Below are 10,732 nucleotides of genomic sequence, written 5' to 3' on the forward strand. Positions count from 1 at the left end.
AGAATGCTGGTGCACTTTTGATTGGGATTACACTGAATGTGTAGATTGTGTAGGTAATATTGATACTTTAACAATATTTGTTCTTCCAATCCATAAGCATGGAATGTTTTCCCATTTCTTTGTGTCTCCTTCAATTTCTTTCATAAGTTTTCTATAGTTTTCAGCATACAGATCTTTCACGTCTTTGGTTAGGCTTATTCCTAGGTATTTTATGGTTTTCAGTGCAATTGTAAATGGGAAGAATTTCTTGATTTCTCTTTCTGTTGCTTCGTTATTGGGGTATAGAAATGCACCCGATTTCTGTGCGTTGATTTTATATCCTAGACTTCACTGAATTCATGTATCGGTTCTAGCAGTTTTTTGGTGCAGTCTTTTGAATTTCCCATGTAGATTATCATGGCATCTGTGAAAAGTGAAAGGTTGACTTCTACTTTGCCAATTTGGATGCCTCTTATTTCATTTTGTTGTCTGACTGCTGATGCTAAGACTTGTAACACCATGTTAAACAACAGTGGTGAGAGAGGACATCCCAGCTGTGTTCTTGATCTCAGGGGGAAAGCTCTCAGCTTTTCCCCATTGAGGATGATATTAGCTCTGGGTCTTTCATATATGGCTTTTATGATGTTAAGATATGTTCTTTCTATCCCTATCTTGATGTTTTTATCAAGAAAGGATGCTGCATTTTGTCAAATGCTTTTTCTGCATCTATTGACAGGATCCTATGGTTCTTATCCTTTCTTCTGTTAATGTGATGTATCAAATTGATTAACTTGCGAATATTGAATCAGCCTTGCAGCCAGGAATGAATCCCACTGGATCATGGATCATATACTGTTGAATTCTATTTGCTAGTATCTTGTTGAGAATTTTTGTATCCATGTTCATCAGGGATATTGACCTGTAATTCCCTTTTCTGATGGGGTCTTTGGTTTGGGAATCAAGGTAATGCTAGCTTCATAGAAAAAGTCTGGAAGCTTCCCTTCTGTTTCTACTTTTTGGAACAGCTTGAGAAGAATAGGTATTAACTCTGCTTTAAATGTCTGGTAGAATTCCCCTGGGAAGCCATCTGGCCCAGGGTTCTTATTTGTTGGGAGATTTTTGATAACCAATTCAATTTCTTTGCTGGTCATGTGTTTGTTCAGATTTTCTCTTTCTTCCCTTTTGAGTTTTGGTAATGTGTGGGTGTGTAGGAATTTGTCCATTTCTTCCAGATTGCCCAGTTTGTTGGCATATAATTTTTCATAGTATTCTCTAATAATTGTTTGTATTTCTGTGGTGTTGGTTGTGATCTCTCCCCTTTCATTTGTGATTTTATCTATTTGGGTCCTCTCTCTTTTCTTTTTGAGAAGTCTGGCTAGGGTTTTCTCAATTTTGTTTATTCTTTCAAAAAGTCAGCTCTTAGATTATCGATCTGTTCTGCTGGGGTTTTTTCGATTCTATATTGTTTATTTCTGCTCTAATCTTTATTATTTCTCTTCTCTGCTGGATTTGGGCTTTCGTTGCTGTTGTGTTTCTAGTCTCTTTAGTTGTGAGTTAGGTTCTATATTTGGGACCTTTTTTGCTTCTTGAGATAGGCCTGCATTGCAACGTATTTTCCTCTTAGGACTGCCTTTGCTGCATCCCAAAGGGTTTGGACTGTTGCGTTTTCATTTTCATTTGCTTCCAGATCTTTTTTAATTTCTTCTTTAATCTGGTTGACTCATTGCTTCTTTAGGAGGATGTTTTTAACCTCCATGTGTTTGGAGGCTTTCCAAATTTTTTCTTGTGGTTGATTTCAAGTTTCATAGCATTGTGATCTGAAAATATGCATGGCATGATCTCAATCCTTTTATATTTGTCAAGGGCTGTTTTGTGACCCAGTATGTGATCTATTTTAGAGAATGCTCCATGCACACTCGAGAAGAATGTGTATTCTGCTGCTTTTGGAGGAAAAATTCTGAATATATCTGTTAAGTCCATCTATCCCAATGTCATTCAGAACCATTTTTTCCTTATTGATTTTCTGCCTAGATGATCTGTCCACTATTGTAAGTGGAGTATTAAAGTCCCCTACAATCACAGCGTTGTTATCTATACATTTATTTATGTTTGTGGTTAATTGATTTATATATTTGGGTGTTCACATTGGGGGCATGAACATTTACAATTGTTAGCTCTTCTTGATGGACAGACCCCTTAATTATGATATAATGCCCTTCTTCATCACTTGTTACAGTCTCTGTTTTAAAATCAAGTTTGTCTGGTAGAAGTGTGGCTATTCCAGCTTTCTTTTGGCATCAGTAGCATGATAGATGATTTTCTATCCCCCTCACTTTCAATCTGCAGGTGTCCTCAGATCTAAAATGAATCTCTTGTCGGCAGAATATACATGGATCTTGTTTTTTAATGCATTCTGATGCCCTATGTCTTTTGATTTGGGTATTTAGTCCATTTATATTCAGAGTGACTATTGAAAGATATGGGTTTAGCGTCATTGTGTTATCTGTAGGTTTCTGGATTTAGCGTTATTGTGTTCTCTGTAGGTTTCATGCTTGTGGTGATGTCTCTGGTACTTTGTAGTCTTTGTTGCTTTCCACTCAGAGTCCCCCTTAGGATCTCCTGCAGGGCTCGTTTAATAGTCATGAACTTCTTGAGTTTTTGTCTGGGAAAGCCTTTATCTCTCCTTCTATTCTGAATGACAGCCTTGCTGAATAAAGGATTCTTGGCTGCATATTTTTCCTATTCAGCAGATTGAATATTTCCTCCCACTCCCTTCTGGCCTGCCAAGTTTCAGTGGACAGGTTGCTACTACCCTTATGTGTCCCTAGCTGCTTTCAGAATTCTCTCTTTATCTTTGTATTTTGCCAGTTTCACTATGATACTTTTGTGGTATTGACCTGTTTTTGTTGATTTTGAAGGGAGTTCTCTGTGCCTCCTGGACTTGGATGTCTGCTTCCTTCTCCAGATTAGGAAATTTCTCAGCTATAATTTGTTCAAATAAACGTTCTCCCCTTTTATCTCTCTCTTCTTCTTCTGTAACTCCTATGATATGGATATTATTTTGTTTCACTGAATCGCTTAGGTCTCTAATTCTCCCCTCATGTTCTATTAATTTCCTTTCCCTCTTTTTCTCAACTTCATCATCTTCCATAATTTTATCTTCCATTTTACCTATTCTCTCCACTGCTTCTCCTATCCTTGCTGTTTATTTTGCATCTAGTTTATTTTGCATTTCGCTTACAGCATTTCTTAATTCACTGTGACTATTTCTTAGGCCCTTGATCTGCAAGAATAGATTCTCTGCTGTCTTCTATGCCTTTTTCAAGCCCAGCTATGAGTCTTTGACTATTATTCTAAATTCTCGTTCAGATCCATTGTTTATACCTGTTTTGAGCAATTTTCTGACTGTCATCTCTTCCTGGAATTTCTTTTGGGAGAATTCTTCTGTTTCATCACTTTGGCTAGTTTTTTGCCTTTTTCTGTGTTTTAGTAGTTTGTTATGTGTCCTGGACCTGTGAGTACTACTATATTTAAAAAAAAAAATTTTTTTTAACGTTTATTTATTTTTGAGACATAGAGAGACAGAGCATGAGTGGAGGAGGGACAGAGAGAGAGGGAGACACAGAATCGGAAGCAGGCTCCAGGCTCTGAGCCATCAGCCCAGAGCCTGACGTGGGGCTCGAACTCATGGACCGCGAGATCATGACCTGAGCTGAAGTCAGACGCTTAACCGACTGAGCCACCCAGGCACCCCGAGTACTACTATATTAAAAAGGTGTCGTGCACTGTCCAGTGCCTGACACTTCAGGAAGTGTCTTTGGAGTATGTGTGTGCACTCTGTTGCATCTTTGGCCGCTTTATCTCACTGCTTGTAGTGGTGGATTGGACCTTCCACCAAGTGTGCTTCGATTTGTTTGTTGGAGTAACCCTGGAAAAAAGGAAAAAGGAATGGAGGAAGACACTTTATTCCACAGAAAGAGAGAAATGACAAGGGCAGAGAAAAAGGCCAGGCAGAGAATCAAAGAATCTATAAGGCTTAATCCAGAGAGAGAGAGAGAGACGGGAAAATAAAGGAGATACAGAAAATGTGTAAAAAGAAGAGAGTAAAAATGTCTGATTCAACAAACATCCAGAACAGAGAAAGAAAGAAAGAAAGAAAGAAAGAGAAAAGAAAAGAAAGAAAAATATATAAGGATTGACAAAAATTGAATCAGACACTAGGATGCTGATTTCTAGGAGGAAGAAAAAAAAAGAAGAGAATAGAAAGAAAAAGAAGGGAAAAGACGAGGAAAGAGAAGAAAAATAGACTAACGTACAAAACCACAGGGCAGTTGTCAGTTGGTGTCTGGGATTCGTGGTTGTGCTGGTCTGGAGGGGGGCCGTCTGGTTTGGTTAGTGTCAGTTTCGCTCCAGGAGATAAGCAATTACCAGGCACCCAGGGGCGGGGATGGTGTAAGCGGGTCCTGCCTCCACTGGGGGCCGGTGTGCTGCTCCCTGAAGCCCCACTGTGTTGGTGATGGGGTGAAAAATGGCCACACCCCAATCTCTCCTCCCCGGACAGGGCGGCTCAAACCAGGCTGTTCAGGCTGCCCTCACAGAGTAGAATGGGCAGGCGGCTGGCTTGTCCTGCTCCACAGTCTCCCATGTCTCCCAGGCACTGGACTGGGATTCAAAACCCGATTTCTTAAAGGATCCTGCACCCCATGGACCTGGTTCTTGGCTAGCCCCACTGACAAAAGGCCTCTGACTGGCACCTGCAGGGTCTTTTTTCCTTGGTTGGGGGGCAATATACCCTCTTTCCACAGTACTCAAGGGAGGTGACTGTTCTATCCCAGTGCACCCCCTGAGATTGCTACCGCGCCCTGGGGTGGCTGCTTTCCAGGCATGAGCACACGGCCAGCTTCAGTCCAAAGAATGTCTTCCACCCCAGATAACTCCAGTCTTTAGTTCCTAAGGCTGTTTGCAAAGTTGAAACTGGCTCTCTCCATATTTCTCGTTCCCCAGTCCATGGTCTGGAGAGGTCTTTCTCTTGTCCAAATACAATCCCACACTTTCACAGCTTCTCTTTCTCTTCCTTTTGTTTTTCCACTGAAGAGGTTCCCTACTCCATGCTTACACCACCCCTTTTATGCCTCCCAATTCGCATACATGCACCTCTGTCCTGCCAAGCTGTTTCTTTCCATCTCTGGAGATTTTTTTGTCACTCTGCAGCCTGTATTCCTGGTATTCCAAGTGTTCTGACCTCAATACTGCTGTGTTTGAGGGAGGAGGGAAATTCCAGTCCCCCTACTTCTCCACCATCTTGACTTCTCTTCTCCTGAGCCTTTATAAATATCTCTATGGGTTACATACATTACCACTATTCTTTTGTGTGTTTCTTCCTCTTATAGCCACCTGATTCGGTAGATGTAAGGGACTCACTCCACCAAGGTCACACAACCAGGACATACAGAAGTGGATTTAACTGGTCCCCAAGTCTGTCCAATACCTGAGGATGTCCTGTTATCCTATAGGGACTCTTGGTGATCCCATATAGGGATCAGCCTCTTGGCTTTTCAATTTGCCTTTGCTAAATCCAAAAGTAAAACCAATGTGCTGTGTCCTTTGGTGGAGGAAGGGAACTGGGGGAAAAGTCTCTTCTCATGTCTTTCCATTGGCTGGACCTAAAACTGACGGGAGGCCAGAGGGCTTGATGTGGTCCATTAAAGTCAAGGAGGAGGGGGCAGAGAGAGGATGTGGAAGACAAAGGAAGAATTCTATCACCTGGGTGCTTAAAGAAAAAGTTGATTATATAGAGCTGAGTAGATGCCTTCATAGCTTTCCAAGTTTCTTCTATATTTGTGGTGATTTTCTAATTTTGTGTATTTGTTTTCTCCTCTTTAAAAAAATACTTGTTTACCTAATGATTTCCTTCCTCCCTTCCTTCCTCCCTCCCTTTCTTCCTTTTCATTTTTTCTTGATTAAAGAACTAGATCTTCATGTTATTAATTAGCTCATCTTTTCTGTTTGGTAATTTACTGATGTTTGCTTTTACCTTACTTAGTCCCCAGTCATGTATGTATGTATGTATGTGTTTTATTATTTTTTTAAGTTTTAAAATGCTATTTAAATCCAAGTTAGTTAACATATAGTGTAATAATGATTTCAGAAGTAGGATTCAGTGATTCATCACTTACATACAACACCCAGTGCTCATCCCAACAAATGCTCTCCTACTTGGGAAAACCCATCCCCCATTTAGCCCATCCCCCCACCCACCTCCCCTCCAGCAACCTTCAGTTCGTTTTCTGTATTTAAGAGTCTCTTATGGTTTGCCTCCCTCTCTGTTCTTATCTGACTTTTCCTTCCCTTCCCTTTTGTTCATCTGTTTCCCGATCTGATATTTAAATTTATTTCTACCAATTCATTTTTTTATTATCCATAATGCTTTTTAAATACTTATTTATGTTTCTTCTTGCCTGCCTCCTATTTTGATTTACCAAGTTTTCTTTATATTTCTGCCTTCTAATTGGAGGTTATTCTTTCTTGCTCTAGTCTTTAGTGGTTACCTTTGCATTTAAAATCTTTTCTCTATTTTTTAATAAAATTTTTTTCTGGAATAATTTTAGATTTACATAAAAGTTACAAGTATAAAATAGAGAATTTTTTTTATAACCCTCACTCAGTTTTCCCTGTTAACATCTTATAAGCCATGGCACATTAGTTAAAATTAAAAAAAAAAACCCAAAGCAACAGGGATGCATTACTATTAACTAAACTCTAGATTTTAATTGGATTTTACCAGTTTTTCCACTTACGTACTTTTTGTTTGTTTGTTTCGAGATCCAATCCAGAGTAACACATTGCATTAAGCACCCTTAGATTTTTAATATGCATCTTTGACCTAACAAGATTTAACAAGATCTTGACAAGATCTATTGTGTGCATCATCTTTTTGAACAAATCTATGAACACATTTACCCTGGTTCACGTGTGATTTTTGTCAAGCATTTTCAATCCATTTGGGTTTAAACTATCCTAAATTAGTCATTATTATTATTACTATTAATTTCACCGCCAACATTTGCTTACACTTACCTAAATTTTAAACAACTGTTTAGCTGATCTTCACCCCTTGTATTTGCACTCTTCCTTTGGCTTAATTTTCTTTCTTTTTTTAAAAAAAAATTGATATTTGTTTATTTTTGAGAGAGAGAGAGAGAGAGAGAGAGCAGGGGAAGGGCAGAGACAGAGGGAGACACAGAATCCAAAGCAGTCTCCAGGCTCTGGGCTGTCAATACAGAGCCCAATGGGGAGCTTGAACTCAAGAATCACGAGACCATGACCTGAGCTGATGTTGGTCACTTATCCAACTGAGCCACCCAGGTGCCCCTCAACTTTCCTTCTCACTGAAGTACATCCTTTTGAATCTTTTCGAGTGGGGATCTGTGAATTATAAATCATGTTGGCATTTATTTGCCTAAAATATCTTTAATTTGTGTACTGTTGATTACAGAATAAAGTATAGAAGTTTATGTGAGTATAGAATTTTAGGTTGAACATTTTCATCCCTTGGGATTTTCACAACATTCCACTGTCTCCTGGTCTCCACTATAGCTACTGAGTTATGTTAGTTTCTCTCTCTCTTTTTTTAAAAGGAATTTCTCTTTAGCATTCATGTTTTGCAGTTTCAATATGCCATTCTTATTGTGGGTTTATTTTTATTCATTCTGCATGGGATTCATACTCATTAAATCTGAACATTCATGTCTTTCATCTATTTGAGCAAATTCTGAGACATTTCTTCTTGGAATATTGCTTCTACTCCAACTAGACATATGTTTGACCCTCTCATTATATCATCCATGGTTTCTTAATGTTTCATATTTTCTACCTTGTTACTTTTCTGTGCTATATTTGATCACTTTTTTCAAATCTAACTTGGGTGATTTGCTGTTTCATTGCCCATTCACTTTTTAATTTTCATGAAAATATTTTCCATTTGTAGAAGTTTTGATTCATTCTTTTTCAAATCTGCTGGTTCATTTTTTCATAGAGTCCAATTTTTTCCCTTATATTTCTAATACTTAAAGAAATGCTTTTATACTTTAAGCATACTTGCTTTATAGTTTCTCTTACATTGTTTTTCTATTATCTCAAGTTCTTGATGAATTAATCATCTGTTGTACTCACTGACTTTTTACTCACAGTGGATTGTTTTCTTAAGCATTTTATACTTATTAATGGGGAATTACTTTAAGAAGAGCTTTTGCTTTGTATTTACTTGCTAATTTCTTGACTTTGGCCTGGGGTTTCTGAAAGCCTGTGCATAGCTCCAATAAACATTTATGGCAGTGTAAGACACAGGCACAGAGATTTTTTTTTTTTTTTTTTTGCCCATCCAGAGCCATTGTAGACAGAGGCTTTCTGGTAATTTTGCTGAACCAATGGGGTCATTGAAATTCATTAATCGGACTTCTGGATGGTTTTTAACGTCAACTCCCCAAATTTAGCATCCCAAGACCTCATATGCTATTGCTGTACATTTTTTAAAAACACAGTACCAGTCCAGGATACCTTGGCTCAGGACTCTGCCTTCTTGTCCCCTTTCTCCTGTGGGACATTGCTTGACTCTTAATATTTTCATTCTCCTAGTTCCCTCACCCAGGCTGGAAAGTAAGCTCCTTCACCATCTTGCACAATTCTAGACCAGTGGGGCCCAGTGTAGTGCCTGGTACATAAAAATAAACAAGCAATCCTGTTGAATAAGTACGTGAGTGAATCTATGTGAGCTGCGGTGCCAAACTACTTGTATAAAGAGGAATGAAACAGTTCTCATCCTCAAGGCCAGGGATGAGACTTGGACAACTAGTGTAAATCCAAAAGGATGCTATCATGGAGGGGCAGGCAAAGTATCATCAGTGTAGATAAAAGGCTTCTTGGAGAAGGTGGCACTTGTGTGGACCCTTGAAGGATGAGTAGAATTTCATTTGGTGGTAGAATGGAAGAAGGAGCATGGCAGGCCAGGAAGAAGGCAGGAGCAAATGCATGGGTGAATGGCTTATTCTGAAGACTATAGGTTACTTTCTTTGGCTGACCTGCACCTTGTGGCAGCTATGGGAATGCCCATGGAATTGCCCCTTGAAGACCTCCAAATCCAGGGGTTGACCAAGTGTCCCAGCTGCTGCCCTCTGAAAAGTCCATAAACCAATCCACACTGGGTTTCATCAAGGCCAAATGCATTTCCCATCAGCTGTTCTCAGCCAGTGGCTGAGTGAGGCAGGGATACAAAGATGGGTCCATTCCTGGAAGCCATGGAAGTCCTTTGTTGGCTAAATTTCCCTTGATGTGGGCTGACATCGCTCCCTGATGGCCTTGATGCAACTTTCTTAATTCTATATCAGTCTTGGATGCTTCTTTTTTTTTTTTTATTTATATATGAAATTTATTGTCAAATTGGTTTCCATACAACACCCAGTGCTCATCCCAAAAGGGGCCCTCTTCAGTACAGTCTTGGATGCTTCTACTTGACATTTCCTTCCTCTCCCCTTCACTGTGTGTGTGTGTGTGTGTGTGTGCGTGTGTATATGTCAAACCTTCATTAAACTCTGACAGTTCTTCCTGCTTTCTCCAGCTACTGCCCCATTTTCTCTTCCACAGGTATTAGCCCTAGTTGAATCTATGCATTTTTTAAAAAAAATTTAAATTTATTTTTTAAATTTACATCCAAGTTAGCATATAGTGCAACAATGATTTCAAGAGTAGATTCCTTAATGCCCCTTACCCATTTAGCCCATCCCCCCCCCCACAACCCCCCTCCAGTAACCCTCTGTTTGTTCTCCGTATTTAAGAGTCTCTTATGTTTTGTCCCCCTCCCTGTTTTTATATTATTTTTGCTTCCCTTCCCTTGTGTTCATCTGTTCTGTGTCTTAAAGTCCTCATATGAGTGAAGTCATATGATATTTGTCTTTCTCTGACTAATTTCGCTTAGCATAATACCCTCCAGTTCCATCCACGTAGTTGCAAATGGCAAGTGAATCTATGCATTGTGAATCTCATCATGATGTCTACTTCTTGGCCAACCCAGATTAACACGTGTATCTTCCTTTTGTTTCTTTAATTTTTTTAAATGTTTATTTTTGAGAGAGAGAGAGACAGAGCATAAGTGGGGGAGGAGCAGAGAGAGAGGGAGACACAGAATCCAAAGCAGGTTCCAGGCTCTGAGCTGTTAGCACAGAGCCCCACGCGGGGCTCGAACCCATGAACCACGAGATCATGACCTGAGCCGAAGTCGGACGGTTAACCCACTGAGCCACCCAGGCGCCCCTACCACGTGTATCTTCTGAAGGGAGGGTACATAAAAAGAGATTGGATGGATCCATCTTGTCAAGGGCTTTTGATGACACTCAGGTTTGGGACTTTGGCAGACAGTTTGCCAGTGAAGATTTTAGAGGAGGGAAAAGTGAGATCTTGCTTGTATTTAAAGAAGGTGATTAGGGCGGAAGAAGAAAGATTGGAGTTTTGAGAAAGTCATTGCAAAGGCCTGGGTGGGACAAGGCGGGGTTGAAGCCACGTGGGAACAGTGGAGTTGGTGAGCTGGCCTCATAGTTCCCACAGAAGAAAGCATGGGACTCTCCTGTGAAATTTTACCTTCTCCCAGCTTTTCAGAAAAGAAAAAAAAAAAAAAAAAAAAAGTCTTGCACAAATGAGTTTGAAAAGACCCTATGTGGGAAACAGCAGAAAAAAAAAAATCAATCTGGGCCCATCCATCGTC

Source organism: Puma concolor, chromosome D4, assembly GCF_028749965.1.
Source record: "Puma concolor isolate L17-30 chromosome D4, mPumCon1.1.hap2, whole genome shotgun sequence".
Taxonomy (NCBI): domain Eukaryota; kingdom Metazoa; phylum Chordata; class Mammalia; order Carnivora; family Felidae; genus Puma; species Puma concolor.